Here is a 22,318-nt window from a genome sequence, read left to right as displayed (position 1 = left end):
ACTCTTCGTTGTGGTGTGGCGGGCTTCTCATTGTGGTGGCTTCTCTTGTTGCGGAGTGCAGGCTCTAGGGTGCCACGGTCTTCAGCAGTTGTGGCTCACGGGCACTAGACCGTAGGCTCAGTAGTTGTGGCACACGGGCTTAGTTGCTCCGTGGCATGTGGGATCTTCCTGGACCAGGGCTCGAACCCATGTCTCCTACCTTGACAGGCGGATTCTTTATTTTATTATTATTTTTTTTTGTGGTACATGGGCCTCTCGCTGTTGTGGCCTCTCCCGTTGCGGAGCACAGGCTCCGGACGCGCAGGCTCGGCGGCCATGGCTCACGGGCCCAGCCGCTCCGCGGCATGTGGGATCTTCCCGGACCGGGGCACGAACCCGTGTCCCCTGCATCGGCAGGTGGACTCTCAACCACTGTGCCACCAGGGAAGTCCCTCTCACTACTTCTATTTAATGTCATATTGGAAGTCCTATCGACAGCAGACAAGAAAAAGAAACAAAAGGTATTCAAATTGGAAGGGAATGGGTCAGACTGTCACTATTTGCAAGTGACAGTTACTCTATATAGAGAACCCTAAAATCTCCACACAAAAATTAGAACTAATAAATGAATTCAGCAAGATAGCAGGATATAAGATTAATGTACAGAAATCTGTTGTGTTTTTGTACACTAACAATGAAATACCAGAAAGAGAAAGTAAAACAAACAAACAAACTTGTTTAAAATCATGCCTGAAAGAAAAAAAAAAAACAAAACCCCAAAACCTAGGAATAAACTTAACCAAGGAGGTGAAAGACCTATATGTTGAAAGCTATAAATCATTGATAAAGGAAATTGAAGATGATTCAAAGAAATGGAAAGATATCCCATGTTCTTGGATTGGAGGAATTAATATTGTTAAAAATGGCCATATCACCCAAAGCAATCTACAGGTTTAACGCAATCCCTATCAGATTACCCATAACATTTTTTACAGAACAAGGAAAATCCTAAAATTTATATGGAACCACAAAAGACCCAGAATTGCCAAAGGAATTCTGAGGGAAAAGATCAAACCTGGAGGCATAATCCTTCCAGACTTCAGACTACACTCCAAAGCTACAGTAATCAAAACAATGTGGTATTGGCACAAAAACAGACAATATAGATCAATGGAACAGAATAGAGAGCCCAGAAATAAACCCAGCCTCACTGCTGTGGTCCAGTTAATCTTGGAAGAGGAGGCAAGAATATACAACGGAGAAAAGACAGTCTCTTCGACCAGTGGTGTTGGGAAAGCTGGACAGCTACATGTAAATCAGTGAAATTAGAACACTCCCTCACTCCATACACAAAAATAAACTCAAAATGGTTTAAAGGCCTAAGTATAGGACATGACACCATAAAACTCGAAGAAGAGAATATAGGCAAAGCATTCTCTGACATAAATCATAGCAATGTTTTCTTAGGTCAATCTCCCAAGCAAAAGAAATAAAAGCAATAATAAATGGGACCTTATCAAACTTAAAAACAGCAAAGGAAACCATCAACAAAACAAAAAGATAACCTACAGAAAGGGGGAAAATATTTGCAACTGGTGTGACCAAAATATACAGACAGCTCATACAACTCAATATCCAAATAAAAAAAAATAAATAGGCAAAAGACTTAAATAGACATTTCTCCCAAGAAGACATACAGATGGCCAGTAGGCATATGAAAGGATGCTCAACATTGCTAATTATTAGAGAAATGAAACTCAAAACCACAATGAGTTATCACCTCACACTAGTCAGAATGGCCATCATCAAAAAGTCTACAAATAATAAATGCTGGAGAGGGTGTGGAGGAAAGAGAACCCTCCTATGCTGTTGGTGGGAATGTAAATTGGTGTAGCTGCTAAGGAAAACAGTATGGAGATTCCTTAAAAAACTAAAAACAGAGCTACCACATGATCCAGCAGTCCCTCTCCTGGGTATATATCTGGAAAAGATGAAAACTATTAATTCAAGAAGATACATGTGCTCTAGTGTTTATAGCAGCACTACATATTTACAGTAGCCGAGACTTGGAGGGCTCTGCGCCCCTAACCCCTGCATTGTTCAAGGGTTAACTGTGGTTCATACATGTTCACTTTTTTATTGTGGTAAAAAAACACAGCATAAAAAATTTATTGTCTTAACCTTTTTTTTTTATTTTTTTATTTTCCGGTGCGCGGGCCTCTCACTGTTGTGGCCTCTCACGTTGTGGAGCACAGGCTCCAGATGCGCAGGCTCAGCAGCCATGGCTCACGGGCCCAGCCGCCCCGCAGCATGTGGGATCTTCCCGGACTGGGGCACGAACCCGTGTCCCCAGCATCGGCAGGTGGACTCTCAACAACTGTACCACCAGGGAAGCCCTATCTTAACCTTTTTATGTGTACAGTCCAGTAGTGTTAATAACTATAGCACGTGTAATACAACTCTAGAACTTTTTTTTTCATTTTAGAAAACTGAAATTCTCTACTCATTAAACAGCAGCACCTCCTCACCCTACCCTTACCAATCACCATTGACTTTCTGTTTCTAAGAATTTGACAGCTTTAGCTACTTTATATAAATGGGATCATGCAATATTTGTCTTTTTGTGACTGGCTTATTTCACTTAGCATAACGTCCTCAAGTTTCATCCACGTTGTAGCATGTGACAAGATTTCCTTCTTTATTAAGTTTGAATAATATTCCGTTGTATTTACATATATTTATTTTAAATCTACTCTATTTCATAGCTAAGTAACTGAAAATTTTAGATTAATTTTATAGTTCTGGGGTGGTGTGTAATACTTTCTTTCCCCTTGTAGACTTCACTTTTTAGTAAGTCCTTGATTTTTTTTAATTAATTAGTTTTATTTACTTATTTTTGGCTGTGTTGGGTCTTTGTTGCTGTGTGCGGGCTTTCTCTAGTTGCGGCGAGCAGGGGCTACTTATTCGTTGTGGTGCATGGGCTTCTCATTGCAGTGACTTCTCTTGTGCTCTGTTGTGGAGCATGGGCTCTAGGTGCACGGGCTTCAGTAGTTGTGGCGCATGGGCTTAGTTGCTCCACGGCATGTGGGATCTTCCTGGACCAGGGCCTGAACCCGTGTCTCCTGCATTGGCAGGCAGATTCTTAACCACTGCACCACCAGGGAAGCCCCTAAGTCCTTGATTTTTAGGAACCAGAAAATTTGTGTCCACCAATGTGTGGTGCCACTTAAATCCTACAGTCAACTAAGTGCCATAAAAAATAAGGAGCAGCAAAGACTTAAAGCTGCTTGATTGGTATAATCACTACGGAGAACAGTATGGAGGTTCCTTAAAGAACTAAAAATAGAACTGCCATATGATCCAGCAGTCCCACTCCAGGGAATATATCCAGAGAAAACCATAATCTGAAAGGATACATGCACCCTGATGTTCATTGCCGCACTGTTTACAATAGCCAAGACATGGAAACAACCTAAATGTCCATCGACAAAGGAATGGATTAAGAAGGTGAAGTACATATATACAATGGAGTATTACTCAGCCATACAAAAGAATGAAATAATGCCATTTGCAGCAACATGGATGGATCTAGAGATTATCATACTGAGTGAAAAAAGTCAGAGAAAGACAGATAGCATATGAAATTGCTTATATGTGGACTCTAAAAAAATGGTACAAATGAACTTATTTACAAACAGAAATAGACTCACAGATGTAGAAAACAAACTTAACGTTACCAGGGGGGAAAGAGGAGGGAGAGATAAATTGGGAGATTGGGATTGACATATACACACTACTATATATATAATAGATAACTAATAAGGACCTACTGTTTAGCACAGGGAACGCTACTCAGTACTCTGTAATGACCTTTACTGGAAAAGAATCTAAAAAAGTGGATACACACACACACACACACACACACACACACACACACACGTATGCATGATTCACTTTGCTGTACAGCAGAAACTAATACAACATTGTAAATAAACCATACTCCAATAAAATTTTTTTAAAAAGACTTAAAGCTTCTTGAATACCAGTAGTTATGAAATGGAATCTGGCTTTTGTGTTGTTTTTGTCAATACCAGAAAGACTTAGAGTTCTTTGACCTTTCATGCAACAATTATTGGAGTGATTTCTGTATTCTAGGCATAGGTCAGAGGTGACAAGGAAGAGCTGTTTTCCACTTGAAAGAGAATCATTTGATAATCAGAGTGATGTTGAGAATTCTTCACTTTACGGGACAATGAGAATACTGTAGTTGAGGATATTAAAGTTACAGTTGAGGGTGGTTTAAAGCTAATAAGGAGGTTGAAATAGTTATTGATGAAATACTCATTTCCAGAATGCTGTAAAAGTTTTAGAACCCTGGTAGAAGCATTCAAGATGATGACTTTCCTGTATGAGTTATCCTAGGAAGAAGTTTTTTTCAGCTTTTAATATAGTAAATACTTGTACAGAAACACTTACATGGTACTTCCCATGTGGTAGGTGGCAGGTGGTAAACATTTTACACTTTCCTTTTGATGAAAGGGCGAAGTTAAGTTTCATTTTTATGTTTCAGTCAGTGGAGAAAGGGAAGTATGTAACGTATTGTAAACCAACTCTGTCCAACAAAACTTTGTGTGGTGGGTGATGGTGGAGATGTTCTTTATCTGTCTTGTCCAATATGGTAGCCACAAGAAATCTCTTGAGCACTTGAAGTGTGGCTAGTTCGATTGAGGAACTGAAGTTTTAATTTTGTTTAATATTAGTTAATTAAAATGTCAATAGTCACATGCAGCTAGTGTCTGTGTTATTGGCCAGAGCAGATAGAGAACTTAGGCCCATGTGGTCACAGGCCATTTCTGTTTTGGACACCTGTTTCTTACCTGACTTTGTGTTCCAAACACATTAGTTTCTTCATGCATAAAATAAATATGTATGAATGAATGTGAGAAAAGTTTTCATCCTTCAAAAGATATGTTGTTTCAGATATTTTCTACGTTATTTCCATTATAACTTCTAATTGTTAAACAATAGAATGTCTTTTCCTTATATATAGTATTTTCTCATTTGTTGCAATATACTTGGTCATATTATTCATTTCTTTAGTCTGGTCTTGTGCATTTCTTTAAAATGTGAGATGAGTTTAGAATATCTCATTAGCAAACTCAAAAGCTACATTTTAGTTTTTAGCTTTGAAACTGTGGGAGAGAAATTAAGACTGACAATTGAGATTCATCATAATGGACTCTCTTTTTAACACTTGACATCAATATAAGTGTTGTCATTGTTCTTTGTTCCATTTACACAATTACTTAAAATCCCCTTTTCCTTCCTTCAGTGTTTTAAATCAGAAACTAGATAAGCAAGTTGTTTTTATTTCTTCCAAAGTGCGAATTTGGGTGAAACGAATGTGTTCAGGTCAGAAGAATGCTTAATTGTTCATTACCTAGAGGCCATCACACAGTTGGGGCTTAGCAAAAAGACTTGCAAATAAAGTTAATTGTAGTGCTGTAGAAATAAGGAATAATGGAATGGTTGTACTGTTGAACCTTTAAGAGGGTGTAAGCAGGAGTCTGCAAACTGTAGCAGGCTGGCCAAATACAGCCCTGCCGCCTGTGTTTGCATGGCCTGTCATGTAAGATGGTTTTTATGTTTTTAAATGATTGAAAAAAATTCAAAAGAAAATTTTGTGACATATGGAAATTATATGAAATTCACATTTCAGTGTCCACAAGTAAAGTTTTATTGAAGCAGTCACATTCATTTGTTTACATATCTGTGTGCTTTTGTGCTACAACAGAGACCATTTGCTTACAAAGTCTGAAATATTTATCTGGCTTTTGGCAGAAAAAGTTAGCCAGGCTCTGGTGAGAATGTTAGTGAAAGATGGAGGAATATGACATTGTAAGATAAGAAGTATAGTTTTTTGAAAAGTAGGAAACTCATAACCAGTGCTTAAGGGCTAAAATGGAAATACGCTCATTATGGTGAGTCAAGAAATGTGTATGAAATGAGAGATAAATATGGGTTTTTTCCTTCAGAGAGCCTAAGCTCTGGTAGTGAACTTGACAGCTGAAGGCAATTTCTGCAGATTTTCTGGACTCTGGTACTGCTAAAATATTGTGTTCTTCCTAATAATAACAAATTTTATGCATGTTTGCTATTTTGCAGTAGCTCCTTGGAGGCATATCTGGCGTCCAAGGCCTCCTCACAGGCTCTACCCACCTACTGTAAGCGTCCCTCTTACTTTTTCCTACAGTCTTTTGTTTATGAACTTGTGAACACATCCTGCCCTCGAGACTCCCTGAGAGTAAGTTTGAGCTTAGAGAAATTATTTTCCAGCTCCTTAGCAAAGGCTGACTTGTTACACTTTTTTTTTTTTTAAGGTCATTTGTATTTGGGCCCCAGCCTGGCAGTTTGTTCCCTTGCTTCTTTTTGGCTCTGTCTGCACTTTCCCCATGCTCTACTTTTCTGTATTTCATCTCATTATCCCTCCTTTCCCCTTTGTTTACTTGAAGCTTACCTGCTTTTACCCATCCGGGTCAGATCCATAGGTAGGGTTTGTGGGAACTGTGTGGGAGGAGAATGATACTCCCCTTAGAGAGGAGGCAGGGAGGCGGGAAGGGAACAAGATGGGTTCCACAGATAATTTGGTATGTCTAGGATTTAACATCTTTCTGGGAAAGTGTTGGGAGGTGCAGGCAGGGAGGGAGGGAGAGTTTATTATGGAACGACCCTCTCTTACACCGGTAAGTTTTCAAATCTTAGTGTGAGATTCATCCAGGCTACCACTTCCCTGACCCCACCCCCGGAGATCCTGAGTCTCAACTGCATGGAATCCAGGGTAGGTGATGACAGGTGGGATACAAGCATGGCTGGGGTGAGAGCAGGTTGTGGAAGGTCTTGAGGTCTTGTTTGAGCTTCGACTTTTGTTAGTAAGGTAGCTAATATTTTGAGATTCTTCATCAGGAAAGTGACCCTGGGAAAGCAGTTTCCAAAAGAATTATTCAGAATGCATTGGAATGAGGAGGAATTCGAGGCAGTGAGGTAAGCTAGGGGGCTGTTATAGCAATTAATATGCATTCATTCTCATTCCAGAAATGATTTGAATTGGTGAGACTTCAGACTTAAGGCAACAGCAGCAGAAAAAGAAAGAATTTGAAAGAGAATTTGAAATTGGAAACAAATCTGATACATGGGATAAAGAGGATGAAAAATGAGAGAATATAAAATAAGTTGTCTTAAATTTTGGAGAATACAGAGTGATATTAACCTGATGTTTTGATGAACGAAATTAAGATTAGCTTTACTTCAGGAAAGGAGTAAGTTTCACAGAAGACTTCGCTTTCCTTTTGCAGTTACCTCTTAAAATCTTATTGATTACAGTTTTACTGTCTTGCTTAATGGTTTTATTATTCTACTTTTATTATATACTACTGCAGACCCTTTTAGAATGACATGAGATAAAAAATGATACATGTTTTCTTTAGTTGGCATATTTCAAAAATGAAGATACTGAAAATGAACCCTTACTCCCAGTACTATTTTGATTTCTGTATGTATTTCCATTTGCATTCTTTTTTTGTTTAGGATTTTTGCCAACTTTATTGAGGTATAATGGACATACAATAAACTGCACACATTTGATAGGTTTTAAAACATTTTTTTAAAGTTATTTATTTATTTTATTTTGACTGTGCCAGGTCTTAGTTGCAGCACATGGAATCTTCATTGTGGCATGCAGGATCTTTTTAGTTGCAGTATGGGGACTTCCTAGTCGCGGCATGCCGACTCTGAGTTGCAGCATGCATGCGGGATGTGCTTCCCCGACCAGGGATTGAACCCGGGCCCCCTGCTTTGGGAGTTCAGAGCCTAACCCGCTGGACCACCAGGAAAGTCCCCATTTGTTAGGTTTTTGATGTATGTATACACCTGTGAAACCATCATTACAGTCTTAATTATAAACATATCCATACCCCGCAGAAGTTTCTTTCTGCCAAGTTGTAATCCTTCCCTTCTGTCCCTGTTGATCTTCTATCATGTAGATTAGTTTGCATTTTCTAAACTTATATAAATGGAGCCATACAGCATGTATCCTGCTGTGTCGTTTCTTTCAGTCAGCATACCTATTTTGAGATTTGTCCATCTTGTTGAGTGTATCCGTATTTCATTCCTTTTTATTGCTGAGTAGGATCCCATTGTATGGATATACCACAGTTTGTTTATATTTGTTATTTGTTGATGGATATTTATTTTCAGTTTTTGCTTTTATAAAGAACCTGTGGTGAACATTTGTGTATAGGTCTTTCTGTGGGCATATGCTTTCATTTTCCTTGGGTAAATGTGTGATGACTGGATCATATAATAGGTGTATCTTTAGGTTTTTAAGAAAGTGCCAAGTATTTCCCCAAGAGCCTCTACCGTTTTTTCCCACCAGCTTATTTAACACATCCAGTTCCTCCATATCCCTGTGAATACTTGGCATGGCCAGTCTCTTTTAATATTTTGGCATTCTAACAGGTATGTGGTGACATCTCATGGTGTTAATTTTCATTTTCTGGTGACTAATGCTGTTGAACATCTTTTCATGTTCTTATTTGTCATCCCTAGATTGTCTTTGGTGAAGTGTCTGTCTTTTGGGAGTGGTGGGGGGATGCGATGTGCAGTTTGCAGGATCTTAGTTCCCCCACCAGGGATTGAACCTGGGCCCTCATCAGTGAAAACGCAGAGTCCTAATCACTGGACCGCCAGGGAATTCCCTGTTTGGTCAAGTGTCTGGTTAAATCTTTTAACAATTAAAAAAATATATTGGGTTGTTTGCTTATTATTGAGCTTTGAGACTTCTTTTATATATTCTGGGTACAAGTCCTTACTTAATCAGTTACGTGGTTTACAAATATTTTCTCCCATTCTGTGGCTTGTCTTTTCATTTTCTGCCTTCTTTTTGTTGCGGTACGCGGGCCTCTCACTGTTGTGGCCTCCCGTTGCGGAGCACAGGCTCCGGACGCACAGGCTCAGTGGCCATGGCTCACGGTCCCAGCCGCTCCACGGCATGTGAGATCCTTCCGGACCGGGGCACGAACCCACGTCCCCTGCATTGGCAGGCAGACTCTCAACCACTGCGCCACCAGGGAAGCCCTGACCTTTTTTTTTATGTAATTTTTTTTTTTAAATTTATTTTTGGCTGCGTTGGGTCTTCGTTGCTGCGCAGGGCTTTCTCTAGTTGCGGCGAGTGGGGGCTACTTTTCATTGCGGTGTGCAGGCTTCTCCTTGCGGTGGCTTCTCTTGTTGCGGAGCACGGGCTCTAGGTGCGCGGGCTTCAGGAGTTGTGGCTTGCGGGCTCTAGAGCGCAGGCTCAGTAGTTGTGGTGCATGGGGTTAGTTGCTGCGCGGCATGTGAGATCTTCCTGGACTAGGGATTGAACCTGTGTCCCCTGCATTGGCAGGCAGATTCTTAACCACGGTACCACCAGGGAAGTCCCCATTTTCTGACATGTTTTGAAGAACAGAAGTTCTTAATTTTGATCAAGTCCAGTTTACCAAAATTTCCTTTTTTTTTTTTTTTTTTGTGGTACGCGGGCCTCTCACTGTTGTGGCCTCTCCCATTGCGGAGCACAGGCTCTGGACACGCAGGCTCAGCGGCCATGGCTCACGGGCCCAGCCGCTCCGCGGCATGTGGGATCTTCCCAGATCAGGGCACGAACCCGTGTCCCCTGCATCGGCAGGCGGACTCTCAACCACTGTGCCACCAGGGAAGCCCCAAAATTTCCTTTTTATATACATGCTATTTCACAAAGATTGTCTTCTTATGTTTTTTTCTAGATGTTTTATAGTTTTCACTTTTTCCATTTTGAGCTAATTTTTGTGCATCAAATACATAAATTTTGTGGATCAAAGTTCTTTTTTTTTTTTTTTAAACAAATGACTATCCAGTTTTTCCAGCACTTTTTGTAGAAAAGATTATTCTTTCTCCACTGAATTGCTTTTGCACCTTTGTCGAAAATTAGTTGACCATATATGTGGACTGTTTCTATTTTTGGACTCTATTGATTTGTCTGTCTTTTCACACTGTCTTGATTACTGTAGATTTAATAATGACTTGAAGTCAGGTTGTGTAAGTCCTCAAAATTTGTTGTTTTTCTAAGTTCTTTTGGTTATTCTAAGTCCTTTGGCCATGGCTCACGGGCCCAGCTGCTCCGCGGCATGTGGGATCTTCCCAGCCCGGAGCATGAACCCGTGTCCCCTGCATCGGCAGGCGGACTCTCAACCACTGCGCCACCAGGGAAGCCCAGTCCTTTGTATTTTTATATGAATTGTAGGATCACCTTGTCAGTTTCTACCAAAAAATGCCTATTTTGATTGGGATTGCATTGAATCTATAAATAAATTTGTGACAAATGACATTTTAATGATATTGAGTGTTTGCTCCATGAGTCTGATAATTCTGTGTTCATTTAGGTTGTCTTTAATTTCTTTTGGCAACATTTTATAGTTTTCAGTGTGTTGGTCTTGCACATCTTTTGTCAGATTTATCCCTAAGAATTTAATATTTTTGATGCTATCACTAGTGGTATATATTTTTAAATTTCAGAATTTTACTTTATTATAGTTAGCACTTACGTAAATCATGTTTATGATTATGGATTCTGGAATTAGACTTGGATTTAAAATGCAGCTTTGCCACGTTTTTTTAAAAGATTTATTTATTATTTATTTTATTTATTTTTGGCTGCATTGGGTCTTAGTTGCGGCACGTGGAATCTTCGTTGAGGCGTGAGGGCTGTTTGTTGTGGTGCACAGGCTTCTCTCTAGTTGTGGCGTGTAGGTTTTCTCTTCTCTAGTTATGGCGCACAGGTTCCAGGGCCTGTGGGCTCTGTAGTGTGCGGCACCCAGGATCTCTAGTTGAGGTGCGTGAGCTCAGTAGTTGTGGCACACAGGCTTAGTTGCCCCACGGCATGTTGGATCTTAGTTCCCCGACCAGGGATCGAATCTGCGTTCCCTGCATCGTAAGGCAGATTCTTCACCACTGGACTACCAGGGAAGTCCCTGCCACTTTTTTTTTTAACTAACTTTATTTTTTAAAATTTATTTCATTTTATTTATTTATTTATTTTAGCTGTGCTCGGTCTTTGTTGTGGCATACGGGCTTCTCTAGTGCGGTGCGCGGGCTCTCTAGTTGCGGTGCTTGGGCTCTACAGCGTGTGGGCTCAGTAGCTGAGGTGCGCCTGTTTAGTTGCAGTATGTGGGATCTTAGTTTCCCGATCAGGGATCGAACCAGGGCCCCCTGCATTGGGAGCGCGAAGTCTTAACTGTTGGACCACCAGGGAAGTCCCTGCCACTTCTTGTGTGACATGAATTAAGCAAAAGTCATTCAGTCTCTCTGAACTTGTTTTCATCAGTAAAATGGAGAATGCTTATAGATGGGGTTTCTTAACCTTGACAGTGTAGATTCCAGTCACAGCTGCTCAGACTGACAAATGAAAAATGTCTTCAGACATTGCCAGATGTCCCTGGGTAGGGGTGAGACGGACAGGATATAAAAATCACCCCTGATTGAGAACCATTGGTTGTTCTAACTTCATGAGATTACTGTGAGGGTTAACTTGATATGTATGGAAAGTTTAGAGGACTTATCTATGGCAGGCGGTGATTGAGTGATACTATATCACACATTCTTCAAGTTGTTTTGGCAACTTAAGGTATTTTGTTTACTCTAAATAAGCTCAGAATAGACAGTCTCTGGAAAGAAATTATTTAATTATGTCTTAGAGTCCAGGGAACTTTTTTTTTTTTTTTGCGGTACGCGGGCCTCTCACTGTTGTGGCCTCTCCCGCTGTGGAGCACAGGCTCTGGACGCACAGGCTCAGCGGCCACGGGCCTAGCCACTCCCCGGCATGTGGAATCCTCCTGTACCTGGGCATGAACCCATGTCCCCTGCATCGGAAGGCGGACTCTCAACCACTGCGCCACCAGGGAAGCCCCAAAATTTATTTACTGATTTTATTTATTTGGTTTCACTGGGTCTTAGTTGTGGCATTTATGTGGGATCTGGTTCCCTGACCAGGCATTGAACCCGGGCCCCCTGCGTTGGGAGCGTAGAGTCTTATCCATTGCACCACCAGGGAAGTCCCAGGGAACATTTTTAAGAAAAATATTTATTTATTTATTTATTTATTTATTTGCTGCTTTGGATCTTAGTTGCGGCATGCGGGATCTTCTGTTGTGGAACGAGGCTTCTCTCTAGTTGTGGTGCACGGGCTCCAGAGCGTGCAGGCTCATTAGTTGCAGCGGGTGTGTGGGCTCCGGAGTGGGTGGGCTCAGTAGTTGTGCGTGGGCTTTCTGGCTGTGCCGCGCGGGCTCATTTGCCCCGTGTATGGGATCTTAGTTCCTCAACCAGGGATCCAACTGGCGTCCTCTGCATTGCAAGATGGATTCTTAACCATTGGACTACCAGGGAAGTCCCCAGGGAAAATTTGATAAAGAAATAATTTGGTGTGGGTGTTTTATACTAGTTTGAGAAGGTATATCTAATTACATGTCTGCATGGCAGTCAGAAAGAAGTGAAGGAATGGAGAATCATTAAGAAATTAAACTGTTGTCTACTTTCTCTTGTGTCACATCTTCCTGGTGTGGTTTTATTATATTATGTCAAAGGTTGTGGATCTCCAGAATATCAGTTATAAAAATCAAGTGTGTTTCAAAATGCCGTTAGCTTCACCTTGCCTGATGGGCATGTGTTGTTTCTTTGCTGTTCATCATTCACTTCATCATCTATGAAAAGAGCACCCTAATTTCATTTTGCAAAATCGTACAGTATTAAGAGTGTTAGTGGAAGTGCAGCTGGGGGGATCTTGCCTTAGCCAAGAGATAGGCACTGGACGCAGTCTAAACCTGGAGTTTCCTCCCTGGAATTTGTATCCTGTGCCCAGTGACTGGAGCCCCTGTGAGGTTCCCTGTAACTTTCTAACAACTCTCCTTCCCCTTTTTTCTGAATGGAGTTGGTTATAACAAATTGATGTTTACCCCTTCTCTCAAATAGCATAGATAAAATCTGCAAAGGGCCCAGAATTGCTTTGAAAACTGATATATAAGTATGTACTTTTCATACATATTATCTTATCTGATTTTAACATCATATTTCTTTGTCTTCATTTCTTTGATTTTCCTACCAGTGGAGGGCTGTTTTGTGAGAATAAATCTGATCTACAAAAAAATGTCATCTGAAAAAAAAAATGTCATCTGAGAATGTCCAACCTTTTTTTTTGCGATATGCAGGCCTCTCGCTGTTGTGGCCTCTCCCGTTGTGGAGGACTTGCTCCGCACGCGCAAGCTCAGTGGCCATGGCTCACGGGCCCAGCCCCTCCGCGGCATGTGGGATTTTCCTGGACCGGGGCACGAATCCATGTCCCCTGCATCAGCAGGCGGACTCTCAACCACTGCGCCACCAGGGAAGCCCTGTCCAACCCTTTTGAGTAAATTTTCTTAGGTCTGTGTTTGGTGCTATAGACTTCTATGACTGACACAGTGAAGTAATTTTAACACTAGTAAGCCAGAGAGTAGGAAATGTTTTACATTAAAGAAAGCCTCTCATTTCCCATTTTTAAAAGACTGTTATTCCTTCATAGGTTGGAATAGTTTTAGTATGTTTAATTGTAGGGATGAACATCTCTGTCTCAGACTGAATACCAGGCAGAGGTTGTAGAAGTCCATGGTTCATCCTATGGAGGGAATGATGAAAACTGACATTTGTTGTCTTTCCTGTCTCTTGTCTTGGATGCAGATGGCCTTTCTGGATATTTAGAAGGAGATTGATTAGGATGTGGCTAATCTTGTGATGGCCTGATGAGTTTTAGGCCAAGATATAGTTTGAGGAATTGCAGTCTTGTAAAGTGGATGAGGTTAGGTAGAAGTTGGTAAGCTTGTTAATTAAAATAGAATGATGGCCAGTGTCAGCTTCCAGGGCATCCCTTTCAATGGCAGTTTAACATTTCTTGGGAAATTAAAGCAGAAGGCATTTGTTAGGCTTCGTTTACTATTTAACTTTACTTAGATTAGAAGTAAATTACTGTGCTTAAAGGATCTTGTTTTAAAAGATAGACTTGAAGCTTCCATTTTAGGAAGGAGTTCCATCATTGGTAGGAAACTGGTATTTAAAGTGTTAGTATTTAGTCTATTAAGATTATATAGTACAGTTTTAACTTTGTTTTTTTAGACATAACTGTCTTTGTACTGTTCACAGTGTGAATGTTTATTCAGTATTTTATAACACCTCCCAGAAAGTTTTAACTAACATCAAGGTGTTTTGTTTGTTTGATTTGTTTTATGGTTGGGAAATTAGTATTGAAAATATAACATGAGTTCTGAAAATATCTGTTATGCCCTTTTAAAGGAGGGCAGTGGTTGTGCTTTGCTTGTTTGCGGATCACAGTATCTGGAATTTCAAAGAAGATTAGCAGATGATCTCAGTAGAAACCCCCTGTGCTGTTAAAAATTGTTGATAAAAATTCATATCCTTTAATCACAGGAAAGCCACTGGAAAAACACTGTCATGGTTGTTTTCTTCATAGTTTATAATAGATTAGTAGCTATACATTACATTGTGGGAAAATGTAGAGTAGGCTGGGATGGCTGGGGGTACATATGCCATTTATAGTGAAAGATAAAACTGCTCTCTATATGTTGTAGCTTGTATTTGAAATGTTCTTATTACTCTTTTCTTCAACTTATGTATCAGCAGTTCTCAAACATTTTTGTCTCAGGACCGCTTTATGCACTTAAAAATCATGGAGGATTACCAAATAGCTTTTGTTTATGTGGGTTATATCTTATCAATATTTACTATATTAGATTTATCAATATTTATTAGAAATTTAACTTAAGTTAAAAATTATTTGTAAGTAAATTTATTGTTATTTAAAATGATCATATCATGGTCACATAAATAACATATTTTTTAAATGAAAAATAACTTTTCCAAAACAAACATTTACTGAGAAAATGGCATTGCTTTACATTTTTTGTAAGATTCTTTAAATGTCTGACTTAACAGAAGACAGTTGGATTCACATATTTACTTCTTTGTTCTGTCTATTGTGATGTACTGTTTGCATTGAAGCCGGGGTCCCCAACCCCCGGGCTGAGAACTACTACCGGTCCTCGGCCTTTTAGGAACCTGGCGGCACAGCAGGAGGTGAGCGGCGGGGGAGTGAACAAAGCTGCATCTGCTGTTCCCCATCGCGCTCCCCATTGCTTGCATTACCTCCTGAACCATTGCTCACATTACCGTCCGAACCATCCCCCTTCCCCCACCCCATCCGTGGAAAAATTGTCTTCCATGAAGACACCGTCTCTGGTGCCAAAAAGGTTGGGGACCGCTGCGTTGAAGTATATATGAAGGAAATCTGGCCTTGGATAGGTTTACTGTTAGGAGAACAGTGTTTTTATAGCCTTTTCACATAATTGTGGATATTTTTTATTACTACACTAAAACTTGGCAAATGTTAGAAGAAAGGTTGGTAGAAGAAAGGTATTGTGGAATCTGAACCCATATTGATGGACTTTAACATAACTGTTGCTTTAAAATCTGTTGATTTTCTTGCAATTTAAATGACTTTTCCCTCCATACATGATTATGTAATATCATTTGGAAAATATTAGCTTACCGAGTTATGCAGATCTTCCAAATGTTGACACAGTAATCAAAATTAACACTTGTTAACATCTTATCAGAAAGTGTTTAATTATTGAGACCGGTCACACTTAGGGTGGCAGGTATAAGTTTTATAGATTTCTAATATTCTCTTGCAACCTTAAATTTTATCATCAGCAACAAATACTTTCATCTGTTTTTCTTTAATTGATAGGTTCTCTTCACTAATTTTTAAGAAAATGTCTGCCATATACCCAAGTCTGAGTAAGCATAATTTATATATATGTTATTTCAAGTAAAAATGATGTTTCATGAAAAAAGTGGCTCGTTCAGCTCACAACTCAGACAGTTGTCCGAGTGCTTTTTCTTGAGAGAGGTATCATATTTTGGTGGGCAGCAGTAGTTTTTATGTGCATTTTGTTACACAGAATTTTTAAAGTATAAGCATGGAGATCAGTAAAAATAAATTTTACTTCCTCATTAAGGACCTTCTTAAGTGAAAAGCCCCCCCCCCACCTTTTTTAAGATAGTGGTGAAGTATACACTGACTGGTACAGGTAGGGATCATTGCTTTGATTCCTGCTAAGGCACCAGCACTTTTACCCACCATTATTATTGCACCATCAGTGGAAGAAAGCAAACAGTATTTTAGTAGTATTCTCAGGGGCCACAGAAGTCCTTGAAAATATACCATCTGAACATAATCAGCTTTGCTTCTTTCTAATTTGTGTATGTTTTATTTGGGCCCTGCTTTGAATGAACAGTGTCACTCAGCATTCAAGACTCAGTTATTACTGAATTTTTCTGGAAATCTCAGTTTGATGATATTTCTTCCTTCAGCATTTTGTTACAGTATTTAGCACAATGTGATGGTATGAGCTTCTTGAAGATGAGAACTGTCTATTAATCTCATCATATTCTCCTATTCTTGATGCATAGTACCTAGATCACAGTACATGACCAGTAAATGCTTGTGGAATGAAGGAGGTGATTGAAACAGACATCTAACAACGCCAAACCTAGCCTGGGATCTTTACTAAAAGAAAAAATGGCCCTGTATACCTGTATTTAAAATTCCTGAGGGAATGTTTTTGGGGCACAGAACATTAAATATTATTTGTAATGATGACCCAGAGTTATTATAAAAGATAAACTTATACTTATTGGTCTTTGTGTGAGAACAGGATTTCCATGACTAAGTAATGCAAAAATGGATCAAAGGAGCAAGTTTGAATGTCTGTCTTTGTTGAAAACCCTTTGTAAAATAGGAAATAGGAATAGAAAGACCTTTCCTTAAAATCATTAAAAAAAAAAAAAAAATCAGGACTTCCCTGGTGGTGCAGTGGTTGAGAGTCCGTCTGTCGATGCAGGGGATGCGGGTTCATGCCCCGGTCCGAGAAGATCCCACATGCCGCGAAGTGGCTGGGCCCGTGAGCCATGGCCGCTGAGCCTGTGCGTCCGGAGCCTGTGCTCCGCAACGGGAGAGGCCACAACAATGAGAGGCCCGCGTACTGCAAAAAAAAAAAAAAAAATCAGTCTTAATGATAGTCTTGATCATGGTAAGTGTTATGTATATTACCATTCCCATTAAAATCAGGAACTAGATTGGTTGACAGTTCTCCCTCATTGTTGCTTGGTGTTAATTCTGTAAATGTTGGTGCAGTCCGATATAAAAACTAAACAAAACGTATACAAATTAGAAAGAAGCAAAGCTTATTATTTTCAGATTACTATGTTGTGTACTTGAAATCTGAGAATAATATGTATTTTGAAAATTATAATCAATAAGAGTTAAAGTTAACTTCTAAACGAAAAAATCAGTAATTTAAAAGTATTTCAACAATAATGAAAACCTCTGTTTACAAAAGAATACCAAAATTATGATTTCTCTTTTGTAATTGACATTTAAGCAGGTAAATAATTTGGACAAGTTACATAATTAGAACATGAACAGTTAAGGTCAGTGCTTTTAACTTGTGACTCTTAGGTGAGACAGATTATTTAAAAAAATCCTGTAACAGTTTTCCCCAAATTTATTCAAAGATGAAGTTTCAAGTCAACTTTTATTTTTGCCTCATAATAATTTCAGATGAGTACTGTGTTTATCTTAAAGCATTTTCAGGTTTCAGTTGTAGGAATTACATTGAAAAGCATTTTCTTATTTCTTTTTTAAAGTTTTTTTTTTTTTAGTTATGAGAAATTTGAAACTTAGAAGTTGAGCCAATAGCATATTAAATCCCCAGCACCTGTCACCTAAATTAAAAAATTATTAGTTTTGCTCCATTTCTTCTATTTTTTTCCCTTTTTGTGAGTACGTTTTAAAGCATATATAGGATACATTATTTCACTTCTACATACTTTCATATGCATGACTGTTTCAGCATGGGCTGCCATAAGAAAATACCATAGACTGGGTGGCATGAACAACAGAAATTTATTTTCTCACAGTTCCGGAGGCTAGAAGTCTGAGATCATGTTGCCAGCAAGGTTGGGTTCTTGTGAGGGCCATCCTCCTGGTTTGCAGACAGCTTTCTGGCAGAGTTCTCACTTGGAGAGAGAGTAAATTAAATTCTCTGATATATCTTCTTATAAGGGCACTAATCCCATCATAAGGGCCCTACCCTCATAATGTCATCTAAACCTAATTACTTACCAAAGGCCCCATCTCCAAATACTATCACATTGTTGGTTTAAGACTTCAGTGTATGAATTTTGGGCTGGGGAGAGGGGATAGAATTCAGTTCATAGCAGTGTCTACAAGATTTGTACATCTTCTTGTGCATAATCACAGTGCCATATTATATCCAACAGAATTAATAAAATTCTTTGTTGTCATCTAAAACCCAATCTATATACACATTTCCACAGGTACTTAGTCATTTTACAGTTGATTTGTTAGAATTGGGATCCAAAAATAAGTCCATGTGTTGCATTTGTTTGTTATGCTTTTTAAATCTGGGTAGCTAAAAGGGTGGTTTTAAAAAGCAGGGCAGTGGGACAACTGGCTTTTTCTTTCAACAATAATTGTGTAAAAAAAAAAAGTGAAGGAGGGCTTCCCTGGTGGCGCAGTGGTTGAGAGTCCGCCTGCCGATGCAGGGGACGCGGGTTTGTGCTCTGGTCCAGGAAGATCCCACATGCCGCGGAGCGGCTGGGCCCGTGAGCCATGGCCGCTGAGCCTGCGCGTCCGGAGCCTGTGCTCCGCAGCGGGAGAGGCCACAACAGTGAGAGGCCCGCGTACCACAAAAAAAAAAAAAAAGTGAAGGAGAAAAAAATAATAACAAAGAAAAAAAGGGAAGAAGGAGAGGGGAGGGACTGCTGTAGAGTAAAAGTAACTTAAAGTGCAAAATAAACAAATGTGGTATATGGATTTTTTTTCTGGATCCTTATTCTAACAACTCAGCTGTAAAAAGGTGGAAATATCCTGAATTCTTTAGCTCCAATATTCTAGAAAATAGGGGCGTGTAAACATTTGAATTTTAAAGAAAAAAAAATTCCGAAAGTATTTTAATTAAATAAAGTATTTATAGTTCTCACAAATTACCATTGTATTTTAGTTTTAAAACAGTCTTAACACATGAATGAAAATTTTATGTGAGGATATTGTTAGAACTCAAGATACAATTAACTCATGATACAGCTTTAAAAACTTCTCCAGGGCTTCCCTGGTGGCGCAGTGGTTGAGAGTCCGCCTGCCGATGCAGGGGACACGGGTTCGTGCCCTGGTCCGGGAAGATCCCACATGCCGCGGAGCGGCTGGGCCCGTGAGCCATGGCCGCTGAGCCTGCGCGTCCGGAGCCTGTGCTCCGCAACGGGAGAGGCCACAGCAGTGAGAGGCGCACGTACCACAAAAAAAAAAAAAAAAAAAAAACTTCTCCAAAGCTGAATTCATCACAGTAGTTTTATAAAAGTTTGCAAAGAACACTACTAAGATTTAAAAAATTTTTTTAATTTATTTATTTGGCTGCATTGGGTCTTAGTTGCAGCACGTGGGATCTTTCGTTGTGGCATGCAGGATCTTTCGTTGTGGCACGAGGGCTTCTCTAGTTGTGGCACGTGGGCTAAGTAGTTGTGGTGCATGGGCTTAGTTGCCTTGCAGCATGTGGGATCTTAGTTCCCCTACCAGGGATCAAACCTACGTCCCCTGCATTGGAAGGCAGGTTCTTTCTTTTTTCTTTTTTTTTTTTGCGGTATGCGGGCCTCTCACTGTTGTGGCCTCTCCCGTTGTGGAGCACAGGCTCTGGACGCACAGGCTCAGTGGCCATGGCTCACGGGCCTAGCCGCTCTGCAGCGTGTGGGATCTTCCCAGACTGGGGCACGAACCCGTGTCCCCTGCATCGGCAGGCGGACTCTCAACCACTGCGCGAACAGGGAAGCCCGGAAGGCAGATTCTTAACCACTGGACCACCAGGGAAGTCCCTGCTAAGATATTTTTGACTGTAGTGAATATTTGAGGTGAAATAACATTATTGAAATATGATTTTAACCAGTAGATGGCAACAAATCAATATCTGAATGTAGTTTTAAGAAAATTGCAGGAGAAATAGTACAAGTCATCAACAAGGTACGTTAGATTTTTTTCCACAAATAAACATTTTGTGCTTATGTCTTTAATATATGCTTGCTTGCTTGCTTGCTTATTTATTTATTTATTTATTGCTGCATTGGGTCTTAGTTGCTGCGTGCGGGCTTTCTCTAGCTGTGGAGAGCGGGGGCTACTCTTCGTTGCGGTGAGCAGGCTTCTCATTGTGGTGACTTCTCTTGTTGCGAAGCACAGGCTCTAGGTGCGCGGGCTTCAATAGTTGTGGCACATGGGCTCAGTAGTTGTGGCTGATGGTCTCTAGAGCGCAGGCTCAGTAGTTGTGGCACATGGGCTAGTTGCTCTGTGGCATGTGGGATCTTCCCGGACCAGGGATTGAACCGTGTCCCCTGCAATAACAGGTGGAATTTTCTTTTTTTTTTTTTTTTTTTTGCGGTACGCGGGCCTCTCACTGTTGCGGCCTCTCCCGTTGCGGAGCACAGGCTCCGGACGCGCAGGCTCAGCGGCCATGGCTCACGGGCCCAGCCGCTCCGCGGCATGTGGGATCTTCCCAGGCCTGGGCACGAACCCGTGTCCCCTGCATCGGCAGGCGGACTCTCAACCACTGCACCACCAGGGAAGCCCCCAATATTTGCTTTTTAATTAGAAAAATTAATATAGATTTTCTTTTTATGTGATATGCATTGTTCATTTTAAAGCCGTGATTGATTTTTGATAGTTGGATGATTAGTTTATAGTTGTATTTAAAAACTGAGCATTACTGCAGTTATTTGGTTTATTAGTTGGTAGAAGCTAGTAATCAGTGGTGATTTGGGGAATTATTTATTTATTTATTTTTTAAAGTATAATTTCCATTTTATTGTCTTTCCAGGGGACAGTATTTCTTTAGTCTTTAAGAACTTAGCTCCTTACATGGGCTTTGGTGGAGGTCGTGGGGCAGCACCAGCAGGTCTAAATCGGGGTGGAGGTGTTTGGTCCTTCCGGCTTCCCGAGAACGATGCTTGACTACCTTGCTGTGAATGGCACAACTCACGCAGTAATGCACTTTCACATACAGCTTGGGAAGCACATAGGCGTCGAAAACACTCGCTTCGGAAATGTCCCTGACGGCTGCGGCCTCTACGATGTTCCAAATGACGAACTTCTTAATGGCCTTATCCTTGGGCATGCAACGGGTACAGTTGGTACAGCGAATAGGCTGCACATGGCCGCGGCCCTTTTTGGCACGACCATTGTTCCTTATTTTCTTGGTCATCTTGGAAGCGAGGAGGCGGAAGAGTGGGAATTATTTTTATTTGCCTTGCTTTATTAGAAGTTTAATAATCATCTAGTTAGTAAGTAATGTTATTTAACTTAATAAAAATAAGTTTATACTTTTTAAGAAAACAAACTGTAGAACTGTGTGATAGAAAAAATTGGGAAAAATCTGTGTTTATCAGTATGGGTTATATTTCCATGATTATTGTAATGCTGTGTAAATGCTGTAGATCTGTTGGTATTTTTATCAACTATACACACAGCATTGCATCAGAAAGTTTGATACCTGACACAAAAGTGTAGCACCTTTGTGAAGTTTTCCAACAACTCAGTACTATATATTGTTGATGGATATGTGTATATTCTCTCTCTGTTTCTCTGTCTCTTATAAAACTTTATGAAAATGGACTGGCAGGGTTACACCAGAAAGTTACTGCTGTTTGGAAGTAGGAGAGGAAATTTGGACTTGAGTTTGTTTTAAAGGGTTAATTTAGCTATTTTTTGTAATATTAGCAGTTGTTAATTCTGAAAAGCCGGAATGAATCTTTGTTAACAATACTTTTTGTTCTTTTCTGTATCTTTTGAATTAAAATAGACACAACTGAACATAAATAATCCTGAGCAGAGCAGCTAGTGATTACAAAATGTTAATTATTTGTGACTTCAAGTTAAAAAATTTAACAATATATACATTTTGCATTTTGTCCATATATACAAACTAAATGTCATTATTTATTACTTGATAAAGTAAACATTTTAGGTATTATTTAATCTATACTCATCTTTCTGATGTAAACTTAATGCATCACAATTTATATAGTTACATATTTTTAGGCCTTTTGGTGGTTTCTTATTTTTTATTTTATAAACGTCCCTTTGGCAGATATCTTTTGTGCAGTTAGT

At 39.9% G+C, this 22,318-nt stretch overlaps 1 protein-coding gene and 1 pseudogene across 10 annotated transcripts in view; one reads left to right on the top strand and one right to left on the bottom strand.

Annotated features, from left to right (window-relative positions):
• The window catches only part of SRPK2 (SRSF protein kinase 2), a 231,184-nt gene that overhangs the window by 21,920 nt on the left and 186,946 nt on the right, over positions 1-22,318 (top strand). The gene's annotated exons all lie outside the window — the stretch shown is intronic.
• Positions 21,009-21,428, bottom strand: LOC132524375 (small ribosomal subunit protein eS26-like; annotated as a pseudogene).

This window comes from Lagenorhynchus albirostris, chromosome 8, assembly GCF_949774975.1.
Source record: "Lagenorhynchus albirostris chromosome 8, mLagAlb1.1, whole genome shotgun sequence".
Classification (NCBI taxonomy): domain Eukaryota; kingdom Metazoa; phylum Chordata; class Mammalia; order Artiodactyla; family Delphinidae; genus Lagenorhynchus; species Lagenorhynchus albirostris.
The sequence above is the reverse complement of the archived record's forward strand: the minus strand, read 5'-3'. Positions and strand labels throughout refer to the sequence as shown.